Raw genomic sequence first — 16,977 nt, 5'->3', positions numbered from 1 at the left:
CATTTCCTCTTTTCCGGTGCTAGACTGGTTCCACATCTCAAAGCCCTCTTCTGGAACCTAGACAAAGGTAAGCCAGGAACTGACAACACCTCCGCACTCCTGGGGCGGGGTGCAACTGACATGACTCCGCCAATATCTCGGGCTTAGTCAACAGCAATCTAAAGAATGTCCATGTGTCTTCCCAGGGGGCCCTCTACATTTTTGTAGATGGAATGTTGGTTGAGAGAAAGTAAAAATTCTTGATAAGGATAGGAGAGTTTGGGAAATTGATTTTGGTCTCTGGAAACTTTATCTGTATAGGAAATGTCAGAGTTATGGGTGAGCTCTGGTCTTTCATAGAGGATCTGACCTACTCTTGGGTCCCAAAGGGAGGAAAATAGTTTCTTTTGCTCTTGTGTCACCTCTACAAAAGGACCATTGCCCCATTATTCTCCTGACATTAGTGTTAATTTCAATAAGTTACATGATTTGTATTTTTCATGGTGTTTATGTTCTTTTAAAATCCTGTATAAAAAAGGTCTTAACAGATCATTAGGATTATGCATTGGGCTTGATGTGTTCTTGACATTTGTAGAAGTCACCTTTAAGGTGGGACTTGGACATGAGCAGAGGGAAGGAAACAGTGTGAGTAGAAATTGAGTGTTGAGGTTCCATGTTCTTATATGTATTTCTATTTCCCTCTTATAAGGGATCCCTGGCCTCTGTGTCTTGCAGGAGACAAAGTTAGGACAGTGCAAGGTTGGTGAGGTGTGAGCATTGCATAGAGAACAAAATTTTAAACCAAGCTTTGTTTTATCTACTGCATCCCCATTAGGTAGATGTCATCTGTGTTTAGTGTATACTTCAGAATAATTTTTCATCCATATAGGAATCTGTCATATAAGTAGCTTAACTTTTGAAAGTCATCCTGTCTCTAAAATAAATCTGGTTGATGTCGGAACCTCCAGCTATCACCTTTCCCTCTTCTCTCTTGCCCTCTAAATCCTTCACACATAATGACTAATCCTTAGAAGTCATTAGAGATGTGCTATAGGAAGTGCTGTAGCATTTTCCTGAAATCATTAATACAGTGTAATTAGGTACTTGCTCTGATGCTTAAAGATGTGAATTATGGCCGCACTGGTGTGGCTCAGTGATTGAGCAGTGACCTATGAACCAGGAGGTCATGGTTTGATTCCTGGTCAGTGCACATGCCAGGGTTGCCGCCTTGATCCCCAGTAGGGGGCGTGCCGGAGACAGCCAATTAATGATTCTCTCTCATCATTGATGTTTCTCTTTTTTCTTCTCCCTTCCTCTCTGAAATCAATAAAAATATATTTAGAGCGTGAGCCTGGGGACTGAGGGTTCCCGGGTTCGATATTGGTCAAGGGCACATGCCCAGGTTGCAGGCTCAATCCCCAGTAGAAGGCGTGCAGGAGGCAGTTGATCAATGATTCTCTGTCATTATTGATGTTTCTATTTCACTTTCCCTCTCCCTTCCTCTCTGAAAATCAATAAAAATATTTAAAAATAAATAAAAATATTTTTTAAAAAAGACTGGAAAGAACCCTAGTTATCATCTTTTTTTTTTTTTTTTTAAAAGGTTTGAATTATGGTACAAAAAATAGAGCTACTCAATAAATATGTGATGTGAAGGAAAGTAATTTGTTATTTCCCATCACTCTGTGGGTTGACTGGGCAGTCCTTCTGTTATACACATGTAGGCTGTTATTCATGCAGCTGATTTCAGATGGCAGCTAAGCTGGGCTAGAAGTTGGCTTGTCTCACCTGTCTGGTGTCTTGGTGCTGGCTGTTGGCTGGGATACTTTGATTCTCCTTCTCATGGCATCTCAGGAAAGTAAATGTCTTACAGTATCTTTGTTTGTTTGCTTATTTATTTATTTTAATTTTCCCCTGAGGAGGACATGTTTTTTATTGGCTTTAGAGAGAGGAAGGGAGAGGGAGGGAGGAGAGAGAGAGAGAGAGAGAGAGAGAGAGAGAGAGAAGAGAGAGAGAGAAACATTGATTGGTTGCCTCCCACATGTGTCCTGCCCGGAGATCAAACCTGCAACCTGGGTATGTGCCCTTGACTGGGAACCAAACCCCTGACCCTTCAGTGCAGGAGATGATGCTCCAACCAACTGAGCCATACTGGCCAGGGCAATATTTTTAAATAACCATTGGTATTGAAGTCTTGTGGTTTTTGTGTTTTTCCTATGTGAAATAAAAATCCTAGTAGTTTTAAAAGTGTAGTTTAAGGTTGAAGAAATGGAATGAGAATAGTAACCAAAAACAAAGACAGGGTTTACAATCTGGTAAGCAAGATAAATAATCAAATAATCATGTTGTAAAATGTAATTCTATGTAGAAAGTGACCTAAATGTTCAATGGGAAAGTGGCCTTTTTTGATTTGAATGAGTGATAATCCATGCCTCTGTTTCTGGCTTGCAATTTGAGGGGGTGGTAGTGGCACAATGATGTCTTTTTTGGGAAGGTACCTATGAGGATAGTACAATATATTTATTCACAAAGCAAGAAAGTATCAGAATCCTACTTTATACTTCCTTTCTCCAGAATGGGCTAATGACTTATCATGCATGGATTTTACCTTTATATTTTTCCCTGTTTTTGCAGATGCCACAAAGTTCTGCTAACCCCCTTCTTTGATAAAATCAAAGCTACTTAGAACTCATTTTAGTGCACCACTCCTGAGCTATTGGCTCACATCTCCCTGCCCAGGTGCCACCCACTGTGGCAGATCCCCTGAGCTGCATTGTGCTGTGGATTTATGTCCTCTCAGACCATCCCCAGGCATAGGGGACACAGATGACATTTAGAGTGGGACCAGAGCTTTTTCCAGAGTCAGACTGCTTGGTGAGGTCACTGGAGAGTTCTGGAAGGTCTCTTAATTGAAAATTTAATGGTAGTTTTTTGGCATGTACTTTAGGTTGAGGTGCAACCCTTTTGGGCATAGACTTTCTTCTTGAATATGACTAGCACAGTGGTTGACATATACCAGTGCTCAAGAAATAGATTTTTTTCTCTTTTGCATGCAAGGGAGGTACAAATATTCTGTGGATGAGGATGATTTGAGCCAAGAATCAAAGGATAATTTCCTCATTCATTCACCAGAAGCTATAATCTGTCTGGTATGGTTTTGGTACCTCTATGGAATGAGAATAATAACCAGAAACAAAGATAGGGTTTGCAATCTGGTAAGCAAGACAAATCATCAAATAATCATGTAGAAAAATATAAATCTACATGGAAATGTTCAATGGGAAAGTGGTGAAATAAATTATAATGTTTTCTTTTTATTTAATGTAATATAGTCTTCAAAATTGTTTCAAAGCTTTGTAAAATGATTGCAGTAACTTTGGGTATTTAAAAATGGGGCTATAAAAGTATAGAATATAACCTAAAAGAACAAATGCATGTTTTCCTATGATATGAAAATTGATTATATAGCACACTGAACAATAGTTACACCCAGGGGTGAGATTGTGAAGGATAGAGCATGCTCTTTTTAAATAACACTTGTTTTGCCAGGTGGCAAGAAAAGTTGTTTTTTTGTCATATAACATCTTGTAACCACTTAGGTGCGTGCTCTGTGTGCTTAATTGAGGAACTGAAGCCTTAACATGTGTTCTTTCTCTGGTCATTGTTTATTTATTTTTCCTCTTTTTCATTTTGGATTTAATGGTGCAAGAAGCTAAATGTCACTGAGAATTCTTCTTGCTGAGTGGGACCAGGGTGGTCCTGGTGACAGCCCTCATCCCGTGGGGCTGCTGGAGACATGACTTATGGCACTGAACCCCTCTTAGTGTCCGCCTCAGCAGGATTTGTCTTCCTCTGTTGTTGTTTGTTTTGTCTGATATTTTGAAGAGAAAAACTTGTGTCCAAAGAAAGTTTTAGAAATGCTTCCAGAGGTAATGATGAGAGTTTGATTTTTTTATCTGTATTCCTCTTCATCTGACTAAGCTTCTGTGTTATTAATCCGGATTGTTGTGGATTATTTCTACTATTTTATAAGTGATGGGTCCCATCTTCTCTAAAACCTACAAAATTTATTGTTTTACTTTAAACTTTTCTTTTGGGAGCCACTACAGTGTCATTAAATTTTTAAAAGAATACTGTTTTTATTTTTCAATTAGAGTTGAGGTACAATATAGTTTCAGGTGCATAACCCAGTGGTTGGACATTTATGTAAATTGCAAAGTGATCATCTCAATAAATCTCGTATCATCTAACACCATACATAGTTAATATATTACTAGAGGCCCTGTGTAAGAATACGTGCATGGGTGGGGTCCAGCCGGCCTGCCCTGATGGGGGCCATTTGGGGTTGGGCTGGCGGGGGAAGGGTCATGGGAGGTTGGTCACCGGCCCCTCCCCTGATTGGGGCCCGATTGGGGCTGGGCCAGCCGGGAGGTGGTGGAGGGAAGGGGCTGCAGGAGGTCAGCCAGCCCTGCCCCTGATGGGGGGGACAAATCAGGGGGGATAGTGGGAGCTTTGGGGGGCTAATCGGGGGGGCTCCAGTGCGTGTCATAGTGACCCGTCGTTTTAGTCGTTCCATTGTTCCGGTCGCTTGGCTTTTATATATATAGACTAGGGGCCCAGTGCATGAATTTGTGCACCTTGAAAGGAACTGTGGGCCACAAGGCTGCTGTGGGCACAGGGGCGGGTCTTGGCCCATCCTCTGCGCCCCACCCTGCCCCTCTCGCTGTGGCCCCCATTCCCCTCTCTGCCGGCAGCCCTGCTCCCGCTGCTGCTGCTCCCATGTGCTGGTGACGCCAGCCCCACTCACACCCGCTGACTGCATGGAGCAATTGGGGCCAGTGCCAGTGGTGGGTGCGAACGGGGCTGGTGTAGTCAGCGGGTGCAAGCAGTGGCTGCTGCCCTGATCACCCCTCAGGAGCAGGGGGAGGTGGAAAAGCCCTGAGGGGCAATCGGGGCCGGCAGCTGCCGCTTGCACCCGCTGATGGCACCGAGTGATCGGGTGCGAATGGTGGTTCCGACGTCAGTAGTGGGTGCGAACGGGGCCAGCACCGGCAGCAAGTGCAACCACCGGGTGGGACCGTGGTGCATGGGAGCAAAGAATTTTCAGTAACCATCAGAGGCTTGCCCCTATGGCAGTGACCAGCGCCCTGCCTTGGTCTGGCGCCCCCACTCACCTGCTCCACCATCCCTCTGAGGCCGTCACCCGCCATGTTCCGCACTCTGCTGCCGACGCCCACCATGTTCTGTGTGCGCCCCCTGGTGGTCAGCGCACATCATATGTTGTACCTCAACTTAGTTGTTCTGCTCTTTGGTCTATTTGCATATTAAGGTTTTATATATATAGATTATTGACTATGTTTCCTATGCTGTACTTTATTGGTACATCCCCATGACTATTCTGTACCTACTAATTTGTATTTTAAAAAAATTCTTATTTTTTTAAAGTGTATACTAGAGGCCCGATGCACGAAATTCGTGCACAGGGTGGGGGGTGTTGTCCCTCAGCCCAGCCTGCACCCTCTTCAATCTGGGACCCCTAGAGGGTAGTCTGACATCCCTCTCACAATCCAGGACTGCTGGCTCCCAACTGCTCGCCTGCCTGCCTTCCTGATTGCCCCTAAACGCTTCTGCCTGCCAGCCTGATCACCCCCTAACCACTCCCCTGCCAGGCTGATTGATGCCTAACTGCTCCCCTGCCAGCCTAACTGCCCTCCCCTGCAGGCCTGGTCACCCCTAACTGTCTTCCTCTGCAGGCCTGGTCCCTCCCAACTGCTCTCCCCTGTAGGCCTGGGTCCCTCCCAACTGTCCTTCCCTGCAGGCCTTGTTGCCCCCAACTTCCTTCCCCTGCCGGCTTGGTCACCCCCTAACTGCCCTCTCCTGCAGGCTTGATCGCCCCCAACTGCTCTCCCCTGTTGGCCTAATCACCCACAACTGCCCCCCCTTGCAGGACTGGTCCCTCCCAACTGCCATCCCCTGCTGGCTATCTTGTGGTGGCCATCTTGTGTCCACATGAGGGCAGGATCTTTGACCACATGGGGGCAGCCATATTGTGTGTTGGAGTGATGGTCAATCTGCATATTACTCTTTTATTAGATAGGATAGAGGCCTGGTGCATGGGTGAAGGCCGGCTGGTTTTCCCTGAAGGATGTCCTGGATCAGGGCAGGGTGGGGGTTCCCTTGGGGCGTGGGGCGGCCTGGGCAAGGGGCCTGTGGTGGTTTGCAGGCCGGCCACACTCCCTAGCAACTCAAGTGGAGGCCCTGGTATCTGGGGTTTATTTATCTTCTATAATTGAAACTTTGTAGCCTGGAGTGGAGCCAAGCCTTCTGCTTGCTCCGTGGCGGCAGCCATTTTTGTTGGGATTTATGTATCTTCTATAATTGCAACTTTGTAGCCTTAAGCGGAGGCCTGGGCTGGCCAGGGTGTGTGGAAAGCTTGGCTTCCTCCATTGCCGGGGGCAACCCTAGCCTCCTGCTCTTTCCAGCTCTGTGGCTGCTGCCATTTCTGTTTGGATTTATGTATCTTCTATCATTGAAACTTTGTAGCCTTGAGCAGAGGCCTAGGCTGGCAAGGGCAGGCGGAAAGCTTGGCTTCCTCCATTGCCGGGGAAACGCAAGCATCCCTCCTGCTCTCTGTGGCTGTAGCCATCTTGGTTGGTTTACTTGCATATTCGCTCCTGATTGGCTGGTGGGCGTGGCTTTGTGGGCGTGGCTGGTGGGTGTAGCGGAGTGATGGTTAATTTGCGTATTATTCTTTTATTAGATAGGATGTCCCCTTTATCCCCCATTGTTTATTTGTTATTTAAAGCACCTGTACATTTTCTTTTCTTTTTTTAAATTTCTTTATTGATTAAAGTATCACATATTTGTCCTCATCCCCCCATTCCCATCCCACACCCTTCCCCACGCATGCCCCCATCCCCCTGTTGTCCTTAACCACTGGTTAGGTTCATATGCATGCACACAAGTCCTTTGGTTGATCTCTCCCCTATATCCCCACCCTTCCCTACCCTCCCTCTGAGGCCCAACAGTCTGATCCATTCCTCCTTGTTTCTGGGTCTGTTCTTGTTCATCAGTTTATGTTGTTCATCATTTCCCCTAGATGAGTGAGATCATGTGCTACTAGAAATATACTTATAAGAACCGAAAATGAGACAAGCAATAATGGTTATGCTGAAAGGCAAATGAATCAGTCTGTAGTGAGTTTCTTTCTGAGCCAACAGTTCTTTTGAGACCCAATTTCAATGTCAAACAGTTCCTTATGTGCACATGTCAGCAATGATATTTCAGTTCTGGATGGTGGACAAATGGTGGTAATGCAGGTCCGACCCTCTCTGGTTTGGTCCTGTGCAACCAGCAGTGACGCACAGCTGCTGACTGCTAGTATGGCAAGGCATCGTCAGCGTCTTCCATCTTTGGACTGCTTCTTTTCTGTCTTCATGGCTGGAGTAGTCCTGTCGATTCCTCTCTGTTGCCGGAATCCACATGGTCTCGGAGTTGTTTTCTGAAAATATACAAACATATTCTCGACCAAAAGTTAATAAAGTAATATTTCCTATAAATTTGACTTGGGATCCTTTTTCATTTTTTGCCCAAATGATTTTCCTCTGGCTTGTTTTGACGCCATGTGTGTTTTTTATGGGTATCTTGCTTTTAGCATTACAATTAATTTTCTAAAGTACAAATTTTCTAGATGTAATTTACTTACAGGATATTTTTTCCTTACATGATATTCTTCTACTATCCCCCCCTTTTTTAATTTAAATATTAGGAGGCTTTTGAAAAATTTTTAATGTAGTCTTGATAGCTTTTAAATTTTAATTTTTTGCACTATACTATGACTGCTTTAGGTTCATTACATGTTATGCAATTTTATCATGAAATGAACTACCAATAAAAATTTTAGTTAACACTTTAGGAGCTGCTTTTTGTCCAGTACTATTAATTTTTCTAGAATATTTGCTTGTTTCAATTAGCCAATTTAAATTAGCCTGAAAACTTGACTACTATTTTACTGTCAAATTTATTAGTCTAACAACAATCTTATTTTACCCTGAAAATATTTGTGGAAAGGATTATTTGCCTTCTTGAGTAGGCCCTGAACATTCCTGGTGGTAGGCAGGATTTAGATATCAAAAACCCACTTCCCCACACCATGGGTTCAAGACAACTCCAACAATTCTTGTTGCAGTGAGAGGGCAGCTGCTGTCGGCCAAGTCTCTGTTATCCGGGTCCCGATTTGAGCTGGGTATGGGATGTTAAGCAGCCATGGGGGCAGGAGACTTCCTTCAGAAGGGGCGAGTGTTCAAGCCCCTGCAATGTTGGGGGGGGTGAGGGTCTGTGCCCCACCTCTGTTGACCCCCAAGTTCTCTCCTGATGGCCCCTCTGCAACTGTGCCTGTCTTAGGTTGTTTCTTCCCTGAGGAATCTTACCCGTCTCTGGCTAACCAGCCATCCTCCGGGGCCAAGCAGGGTGATGTGAGGTTCAGTTCTGTCTCCTTGGTACCCTATGTCCCCGTGGCCTCCACGCCCAGGACCTGCCTTGGGATCCCCTTGCCTGCTGGCAGGGCCCCAGAGCTGATCACATATCTTGGGGAACCTGGGTTTCTTCCCCAGGGAGGGCCCAGCTTGCCCCACTGGGCGAGAGACAGATCCATGGTACCAGTCATCATGAGGCTTCAACCTCGACATGAACAGAAAACTCAGGCAACAGCTGTGTGCAATTGGATTGTGAGAAGAGGGTCCCTCTTGGCTAAAATGGCAAGAGGGACCAATATAGAATGCTCAGGTGCATTCCCAGGAGGCCCTTTACACAATGGAAGGGATTAAACCTTTACATGTCCTTTTTACATTGCTGCCAGACATTCAAAGAATTAGTTTGTAAGTTTGCTTGGGACAATTATGTATTATGCTGTTGTAATTCTAAAATATCAAGAGATGTGATACCTTTGTCTCCAAGCACTATAAAGATGATTTTTTTTTTTTATTGATCCCCAAGGATGCAAGGTACTATTATAGGTAATGGGGGTAATCCAAATCTGGGAAGAATTTTAATGACATTGTAGAGTAATATCATGGAAGGATATTCTTTGCTCTAGGCCATGGCAATTCCCTTTCAAACGGGCTGTCCATTTCTTTTTGTATTGACAAGGTCTTAGTTACATTTTCTGCACCTCTCCAGTGGGCAAGTAGTGATAGTAGTGACACCCTTTCTTTGGTGTCCACACAAGCCAGAAACCTCTCTTTAATTTTACACACAAAGGAGCAGTATTTTGATTTTGTGTCATACAAAAGGGAAGCTGGGTGGAGACCCCTGTGTAATTATACTTTCTTGCCCCACCCATGATCCTCCTGGATGACCAAGGTGTTTGGTATTATTGGTGACTACATTAGTCAGGGGATCAGCCCACGTAAGGGGTCTTACCCAAGAAGGGTCAGGAGCATAAGTCCAAAATACTTCCTTTACAGCTTCTTTCTTCTATTATGTGAAATTATGGGTCCTCCCACCACTGAACTGTCTTCCCGTCTCTTTTTCAGTTATTCTGCTTCTTGTGTTTTGAACATTGTGCTGAGGAGTATTTGAACCATTTTTGTGAAATGAATTTCCATTTACCAAATAAAAGGAGTTTTTGCCCCAGGTATTATTACCGTACATCCGATGATTGCTAGCATGGTTAGAAAGGCGTTCTCACGCATTCTTGGGTTTCTGGTTACCTCACCATTTCTTCCCTGAGGTTTGAAGTTCTGATTGATGTTTCTCTGTCTCTGGATCTATTTTTTTTTTTTTTTATCAGTTTATGTTGTTCACTATATTCCACAAATGAGTGAGATCATTTGATATTTATCTTTCTCTGCCTGGCTTATTTCACTAAGCATAATGTTCTCCATCTCCATCCATGTTGTTGCAAATGGTAAGAGCTCCTTCTTTTTTACTGCAGCGTAGTATTCCATTGTGTAGATGTACCACAGTTTTTTAATCCACTCATCTCCTCGTGGGCACTTAGGCTGTTTCCAAATCTTAGCTATGGTGAATTGTGCTGCTATGAACATAGGAATGCATATATCCTTTCTGATTGATGTTTCTAGTTTCTTGGGATATATTCCTAGAAGTGGGATCACTGGGTCAAATGGGAGTTCCATTTTTAGTTTTTTAAGGAAACTCCATACTGTTCTCCACAGTGGCTGCACCAGTCTGCATTCCCACCAGCAGTGCACAAGGGTTCCTTTTTCTCCACATCCTCTACAGCATTTGTCATTTGTTGACTTGTTGATTAAAAGTATTTATTATGGGGATACTGATGATATAACCATAAGGATAGAATACGGCATGAAATTTATCATAAAATGTGAAAAGTTTAGTTTTCTGTCTAATCTGTTATTTTTTTTTCTCTTGAGAAAGTTTTTCTTTCTTTTTATATTCTACTAGAGGCCGGGTGTATGAATTCGTGCATGGGTGGGGTCTGGCTCGGGGGAGGGACTGCGGGTGGTTGGCCGGCTGGCCGGGCCCCCTGGTCGAACTCCCGGTTGAGGGTTCAGTTTGCACATTATCCTTTTATTATATAGGATTGCGTATTTTAAAGGCCCAGTGGGTCATTTAAAATGATATAGTTCTAACGTACAAGATAATGTTGCATACAGCCTATCTTTCATGACATCTTGAACTTAACCTGCTTTGTACAGTAAAGACAAGTCTTGGACTTATGAAGACAGGGTTATTTTCCCCTCATCATTTAAGAGATGTTCAAAGATTTCCTACAGCTTTCTTTACACCCAAGATTACACAAGTAGCAAGTTATGCTTTTCTTGTAGACTTTTCTTTATGAGTTTCTTTTATGTTATGAATATCTAGGATGAAAAGCAGCTGACATAGATAATCTTAACCAGGGTTTCCTGCCAGCCACCTGGGAGGACAGAGCAGCATGGCCAGGTTGGTGAAAGTCTCATTACAGCTGGGCCTTTGGGAATAGCTGGCAGGAAGCTGGTCTCACCAAGGACTTTCCCGGATAAGCCTGGTTCTGCAGTGACAGCAGCTCCTATTTTACAGGACTGTGAAATTATTCAGAAAAGCATGAGGATAATGCATGTACATTTTTCCTGCTGGAAACTGGTTGGCATTTACTTTTGGGGTTTATTCTCTTCACCAATTAATTTATAATTGTTTCCATTTTTTATTTCCTTACCTGCCAATCACTGCTTTTTTCAGGAATAATTACATGGAACAGACTGCCATTTTTTTACCGAAGTGTTTGTTACAGCTTCTTTCTTCTATTATGTGAAATTATGGGTCCTCCCACCGCTGAACTGTCTTCCCGTCTCTTTTTCAGTTCTTCTGCTTCTTGTGTTTTGAACATTGCGCTGAGGAGCGTTTGAACCATTTTTGTGAAATGAATTTCCATTTACCAAAATATGAAGAGTACACATTCAGGGACCCTAAACTGGTATATAATAAACTCTATACAAACAGTGTTTGAAAAATTGTAGCTGTTTGTCCTGACACTGATGAAATGATGAAATCTAGCCTTTCTGCTTTTCTGGGTTTGGCTTGCAGCCTCTGAGATGTAATCCCTTTTCTAGAAAGATGTGCACTAAGAGTAGTGTGTTCAGTTGAAGGAGAGCCAGACAGGCTCTCCATGGAGAACAGATCACATATTTCCTTTGTTACTTTCCTACCTCCTTAGGTTGTCATGTTGAGAGACATGCCATCTTGCAGCAGGAAGGAGTTTGTTAGCAAGCACTGGCAAACATCTGGGTTCTTGTACTTCCTATGTAGCTCACAGGTGCAGATCTCAAGAAATGTGAGATTTTATCAAATATGGCTTTCACTTTGAAAAGTGCTCCTTTTAATTTTGGTTAGTCTTTTTGTGTTAAAAAAAGAATGTTTCTATGTTGCTTGGTTACTCCATAGATACATGGTATATTAATCCTTTTGGATCTCTCTTTGTAAGCTGGCACTTTTGTAGATGTTTTAAAATCTGGTGTTTTTTTTCCTTCTTTTCAAAGGGAAGAGGAATTGCTGCCCTGGCCGGTGTGGCTCAGGTTGTTGGGGATTGTCCTGTGCACCTAGAGTAAGGTGACCAGATTTTAACATTGGTAAAGCGGGACACCATTGACCGGGGGAGGGGTTCTTGATTAAAAATTTGGTCTATATGGAGCAACAAAAATTTTCATAGAATGCAAAAATAGTATTGTAATATATTTTTTAAAATTTCAACGTAAGTACAATTTACAAATATAATAAATAAAAAATTATGTATAGTATTATTTTATTCTTTGGCATATTTCTCATTTGAGTGAATTTTTTTTAGTAGATTGCTGTCGTTGTTTAAAAGGTCATGAATTTGCCGTAACGTAAGTCGTAAGTGTCACTTTCAAGGCCGGCGCTAGACTTTTTGCTGCCACTATAAAATATAAATAATATGAGTACTGTCTGCTAAATTCAAGAAAATGTATGTATTTATGAAATAAATAAATAAATAAATTACTTACCTAAATTATCTGAATAGCTGATTTGTAATGACATCACTTGTTTAACTAGCTTACTAGCACGCAGTACGATGTGTATCGTCTGAGAGACAGTTACAAAATGTTTTTGTCGTTGCCAATCCCCAAAAATGCCATTGTTCATTAAGTCCAAACAATGGTGGTCGAATTCTAACAACTGATCAACAATGCGAACTTTGATAAGCAGTTCTCGATAATCAGTTCTCAACAATTATTTGTTATTATTAAAGTTTAACATTATAAAATTAACAAAAATAATATAAAACTAATATCCTGGCTAAATAGCCACATGGCTGCCGAAAACCGTATATTCCCTTCCCGTTCTCCCGCTGTTCCCTAGCTTGTCGTGCATTCTTTCCAAAAATCGGGACTTTTTTAAAACGCCGCGGGACACAGAACAAATTGTTAAAAATCGGGACTGTCCCGCCAAAAGCGGACGTCTGGTCACCTTAACCTAGAGGTTGCTGGTTCTGATTCCTGGTCAGGGCACATGTCTTTGTTGTGGGCTCCATCCCTGGTAGGGAGCGTGCAGCGGGGCAGCCAGTCAGTGTTTCTCTCTCCCTCTCCCTTCCTTCCTCACCCTCTAAAAATCAATAAAAAATATATACATTTTTTAAAAGGGAAGAGGAATTGCGGAATACTATGTACCATAGCACTTGAGGCAATGTACAGCTTGAATATTGCAGCAAAGGAAACTGTCAGAGTGATGCAATAGTAATTTTTTGCTCTCTGATGCACAGTGCACCTAACAAAAATGTTAAATGCAGCCCCTTCTGGCAGCTAGCAGCAGGACAGGCAGGGACTGGCATGATCCACACTGCTTTGTCTGCTTCCCTATGCAGGGGCTGGTTTTAGCTGTGTCCAGCCTCCAGGCATTAGGGATATAAGGATCACTCACTCAGCTGCTGAAGAGCAGGAGCCACAAGCATTTCTAGTAGGCTGTGCAATCTTCCTATCACTCAAGCATCAGGTTCTTAAAACAAAAGTATCAGAAATATTTTGCATATATTTTCAGTCTAGCCATTAAAGAAATTATCCATTATCCAGGACGGTGTCTATTCCGCCGCCATTTTTTCCCCTCCGATTAATTTTCTTAGTAAGCACCAAAATTAAGGATGAAATGCAAATGACCGAATAATTTTGCTATATGCAATATATGTGATGGGTGACTTAGTTACAAAACAATCATCAATACAATAGTAAAATCAAGAATTACCAGTTTAAAGGTAAAAGTACAAAGGTTTAATAAAAAAACGAAAATATTTTTAATATTATAAAAAGTAATAGAAATGAATAAAAAGCATACATTATTAAGCAGTAATTAGCAGAATTGACAAAAACACACAATCAATGTCAGCAAGGAATTGTCTAGAAACATTCACAAGTACAACCTTTTTGTATGGCTGTTTGCCTGTATATTTTTACAATTTAGATTACTCATACACACCCCCTTTTTTTTGCTCTGACAGTTATCTTCAGTCTCATCCTCCCATAACTGGAGAAACTCCAATGGATGGGGATTCCAGGATTGTTCAGTACAGCATTATTTATTTCATGTGACCACCAGTGGAGAGCTTACTCTGCCCCTGTCCCCTGATGTGTAACTCACTCCTTTCAGGGCTTATGGTTAGCCCCGGGAAAGCCCAGGTTACTGTGCTGAGGATTGAAAGGCCATTTTTTTTCTGGGCTGAATGATCATGGATTCAAGAGTAGGGGCCTTGACGTGTTGTCAGAAGGAGCACTTTATGTTCTTTAATCACATATTAACACCGTGCACAGGCCTGTCCTGGCAACACTGCAGATGAAGCCTCGCCTGTTAGGCTGCTGTCCCCAGGCTCAGATGACAGAGTTGAGATCCTCCTGGAGTCCTTTATTGAGGACCAGCAGGGACTGAATGGCCCAGCAGGGAAGAGAGTTTGACTGGACCTGGTGTCGCTGAGGAAACAGCCAGTTTCCTCCCTTTTTTCACTCCTCTACCACTTTTGTTAAAGCTTTTAAGTTCTAGGACAACAGCCTTGTCACTCCATGTTCATTAAACACCTGGGCCTGGACCATGCCTGCCACATGGGATCCCCCAGTTATGCCCTCACTCACAGCCACAATGCTCTGTAATCATTAATGTGTCTCCATGTGCAGGTGTCAGCAGATGCTCAGTGTGTGGGAGAATACAGTACAGTTATTGTGCTGTGGATTGTTTTTTCCTGAGGGGCAGTGTTTGGTATCACTGACCTGTTGATAGACCCTTGGCATTAATTTGCATATCCACCTCTGTTTACTAACTCCAAATTCTCTTATCCGAATTCAACTCATTAGCACAGCTAACCACTATTGTATTAAGGGCATTAATACTGAGTAGATGAAATACTCAGTAGATTTGTAAAAACATAATCATGATAATTAATGGTCAATCAGTTTAAGCTGCTCACAAATGCAACTGTTCCTTTGTTCTGATTCCTTATGCCAAGTGATATCTCAATTAACACTATCTAGGGAAATTGTGCCTAAGAGTCAGCTGATGTAACTCTCCCCATCCACACCCCCTCCCTCAAACAAAACGAAACAAAGCAAACAAAAATAAAACAAGGAAGGAAAAGAAACTTAAGATTTCTTCACTGTCTTTTATTTAGTAGATACCATGCTAATGCACATTTTTTTTTTTTGTATCATTTAATTTGAAATCTACCTAGTATGTGAAGGGAGTAGTTGGACATTACACACAGAAAAGGTCCATTGTGGACTGTGAGGACTGCCCCTGAGGGTCTGCAGTTGACAGCCTGCATCACTGCATGCTGCAGATCCCAGTTGGCCTTTCCCTCCTTTTCTCCTTTCTTACCCTTTATCCTGGGAGTGAAGAGGCCACAACCTGCCTCACTTGAGAAGGAATTCTGGGGTGAGGAGAGGCGGGCAGCTAAACCTGCACTGCCCCTCACCTTGTGTTGGTTTCCATTTCATGGGTCCCACTGAGCAATGATATTATCCTGGGTTTTATTGAAATAACATACTGACTCCTGGTTTATACAGCCACTTTTAGTAGCATTTTGGGAAATTTTACCCTCTTCAGAGATCAGGCAGGCGATAGAAGAGATCTTTTCTTAAATAGTAGAAGAGTCCTTGAAATTCATGTTACTCTGTGCAGATTTCCTTACAATACTGAACTTAATAGATTTGAAAATATCTAAATGTTTACCTTTTATATTAATGTTCAATCCAACATCCATTTATCTTAAATTCCAGTATAAGCCAGTATCAAGGGCCTTCCTCCCCCCAAAATGTAAGGAAAGAAATTAGGAAAAGACTACCTATCAGGTTTTTAATAAATTATATAGGAAAATATTTTAATTTTAGCAATCTCCCTTCCTCACATCCTCTACCCGAATTCACTGTGGGCATAGCTCTTTGAGAACATGACCTAGAGAAGAATGGTGTAGTCTTGAAGAGCAGTCCTGCTGTTCCATTAGTTTTGAGCATGAATGATATGAATGTAGGACACCCCCTTCCCTTCCTTTTACATTAGGATTGTTGTGTCAGTCTGTGCATGAACGATGTCATGTTGTAAAAAATTAACAGCTTAAGATTCAGGTTCTGTCTGGGCTCTCTTCCTGAGTTCCTATAGGATCATGGGGAATGTCTGCCTCAATTTCCTAAGCCAGTCCCACCTGTGAAATATACTATATCTACTTCTTTTGATTAGTGTTAGTTTTGTGATTTTGAAGTGTAACTGATGACGGTGTGCTTTAGGTGTCTTGATACCTTCTATTTTATTTCTTTTGACTTTTGATATATGACCTATAGTTGTTAGGAATCCTTTGTAGTAAGAACAACTTCTGAACCATTCTGCCTGTGAACACCTTTTCCTCTGCAGCTCCAAGGCCTAGAACTCTGTTTTGTAATTCTGTGAACCTGAATGTCAACAATAGGGCAGTTTACTTACTGCACATGAACCCAGTTATGTGCTAAAGAGCTCTTCTTCCCACTACTACTCCCAGATATCCTATCTAATAAAAGGGTAATATGCAAATTAACCATCACTCTGTGACAAAATGGCGGCGCCCATGGCCACAAGATGGCGGCGCCGAGTCCTCTTACCCCCGAGCCCCGGCAGAGTCCCCAAGTCTGCCCAGCAGTGGCAGTCCAGGGTGTCTAGCTGGGAGGTGCCTGCCCCACACACAGCAATCCCGGCCCAGTGGCGGCAGTCTGGGGTGTCCGGCTGGTCGCCCCCAAGCCGCGCGTGATCGGGAGCGAAGCGGGCCGTGGAGGCTTGGGGCCGCGGCGCTTGGGGCCGGCAGTGCAGTGCACCCCCAATGCGCGATCTTCAGGCCAGGGAAGGCACCCACTGGGCTATCAGCAGCCAGGCTGAGATGGCAGCCTTGGGCTGGGGTCTCAGCCTGGCCAGGGCCCGAACCCCTCCAGCGGTGGCAGCCTGGGGTCTCAACCATTGAGTCACACCAGCCAGGCAGATATGGAGGAATCTTAAATGTTTCTTTTTTTATAATATATATTT

General features: G+C 43.1%; 1 protein-coding gene across 2 annotated transcripts in view; it reads left to right on the top strand.

The window, feature by feature from the left end:
- FARS2 (phenylalanyl-tRNA synthetase 2, mitochondrial) overlaps positions 1 to 16,977 on the top strand; it is a 571,059-nt gene that overhangs the window by 77,126 nt on the left and 476,956 nt on the right. The gene's annotated exons all lie outside the window — the stretch shown is intronic.

Source organism: Eptesicus fuscus, chromosome 9 (assembly GCF_027574615.1).
Source record: "Eptesicus fuscus isolate TK198812 chromosome 9, DD_ASM_mEF_20220401, whole genome shotgun sequence".
Lineage (NCBI taxonomy): Eukaryota > Metazoa > Chordata > Mammalia > Chiroptera > Vespertilionidae > Eptesicus > Eptesicus fuscus.
The sequence above is the reverse complement of the archived record's forward strand: the minus strand, read 5'-3'. Positions and strand labels throughout refer to the sequence as shown.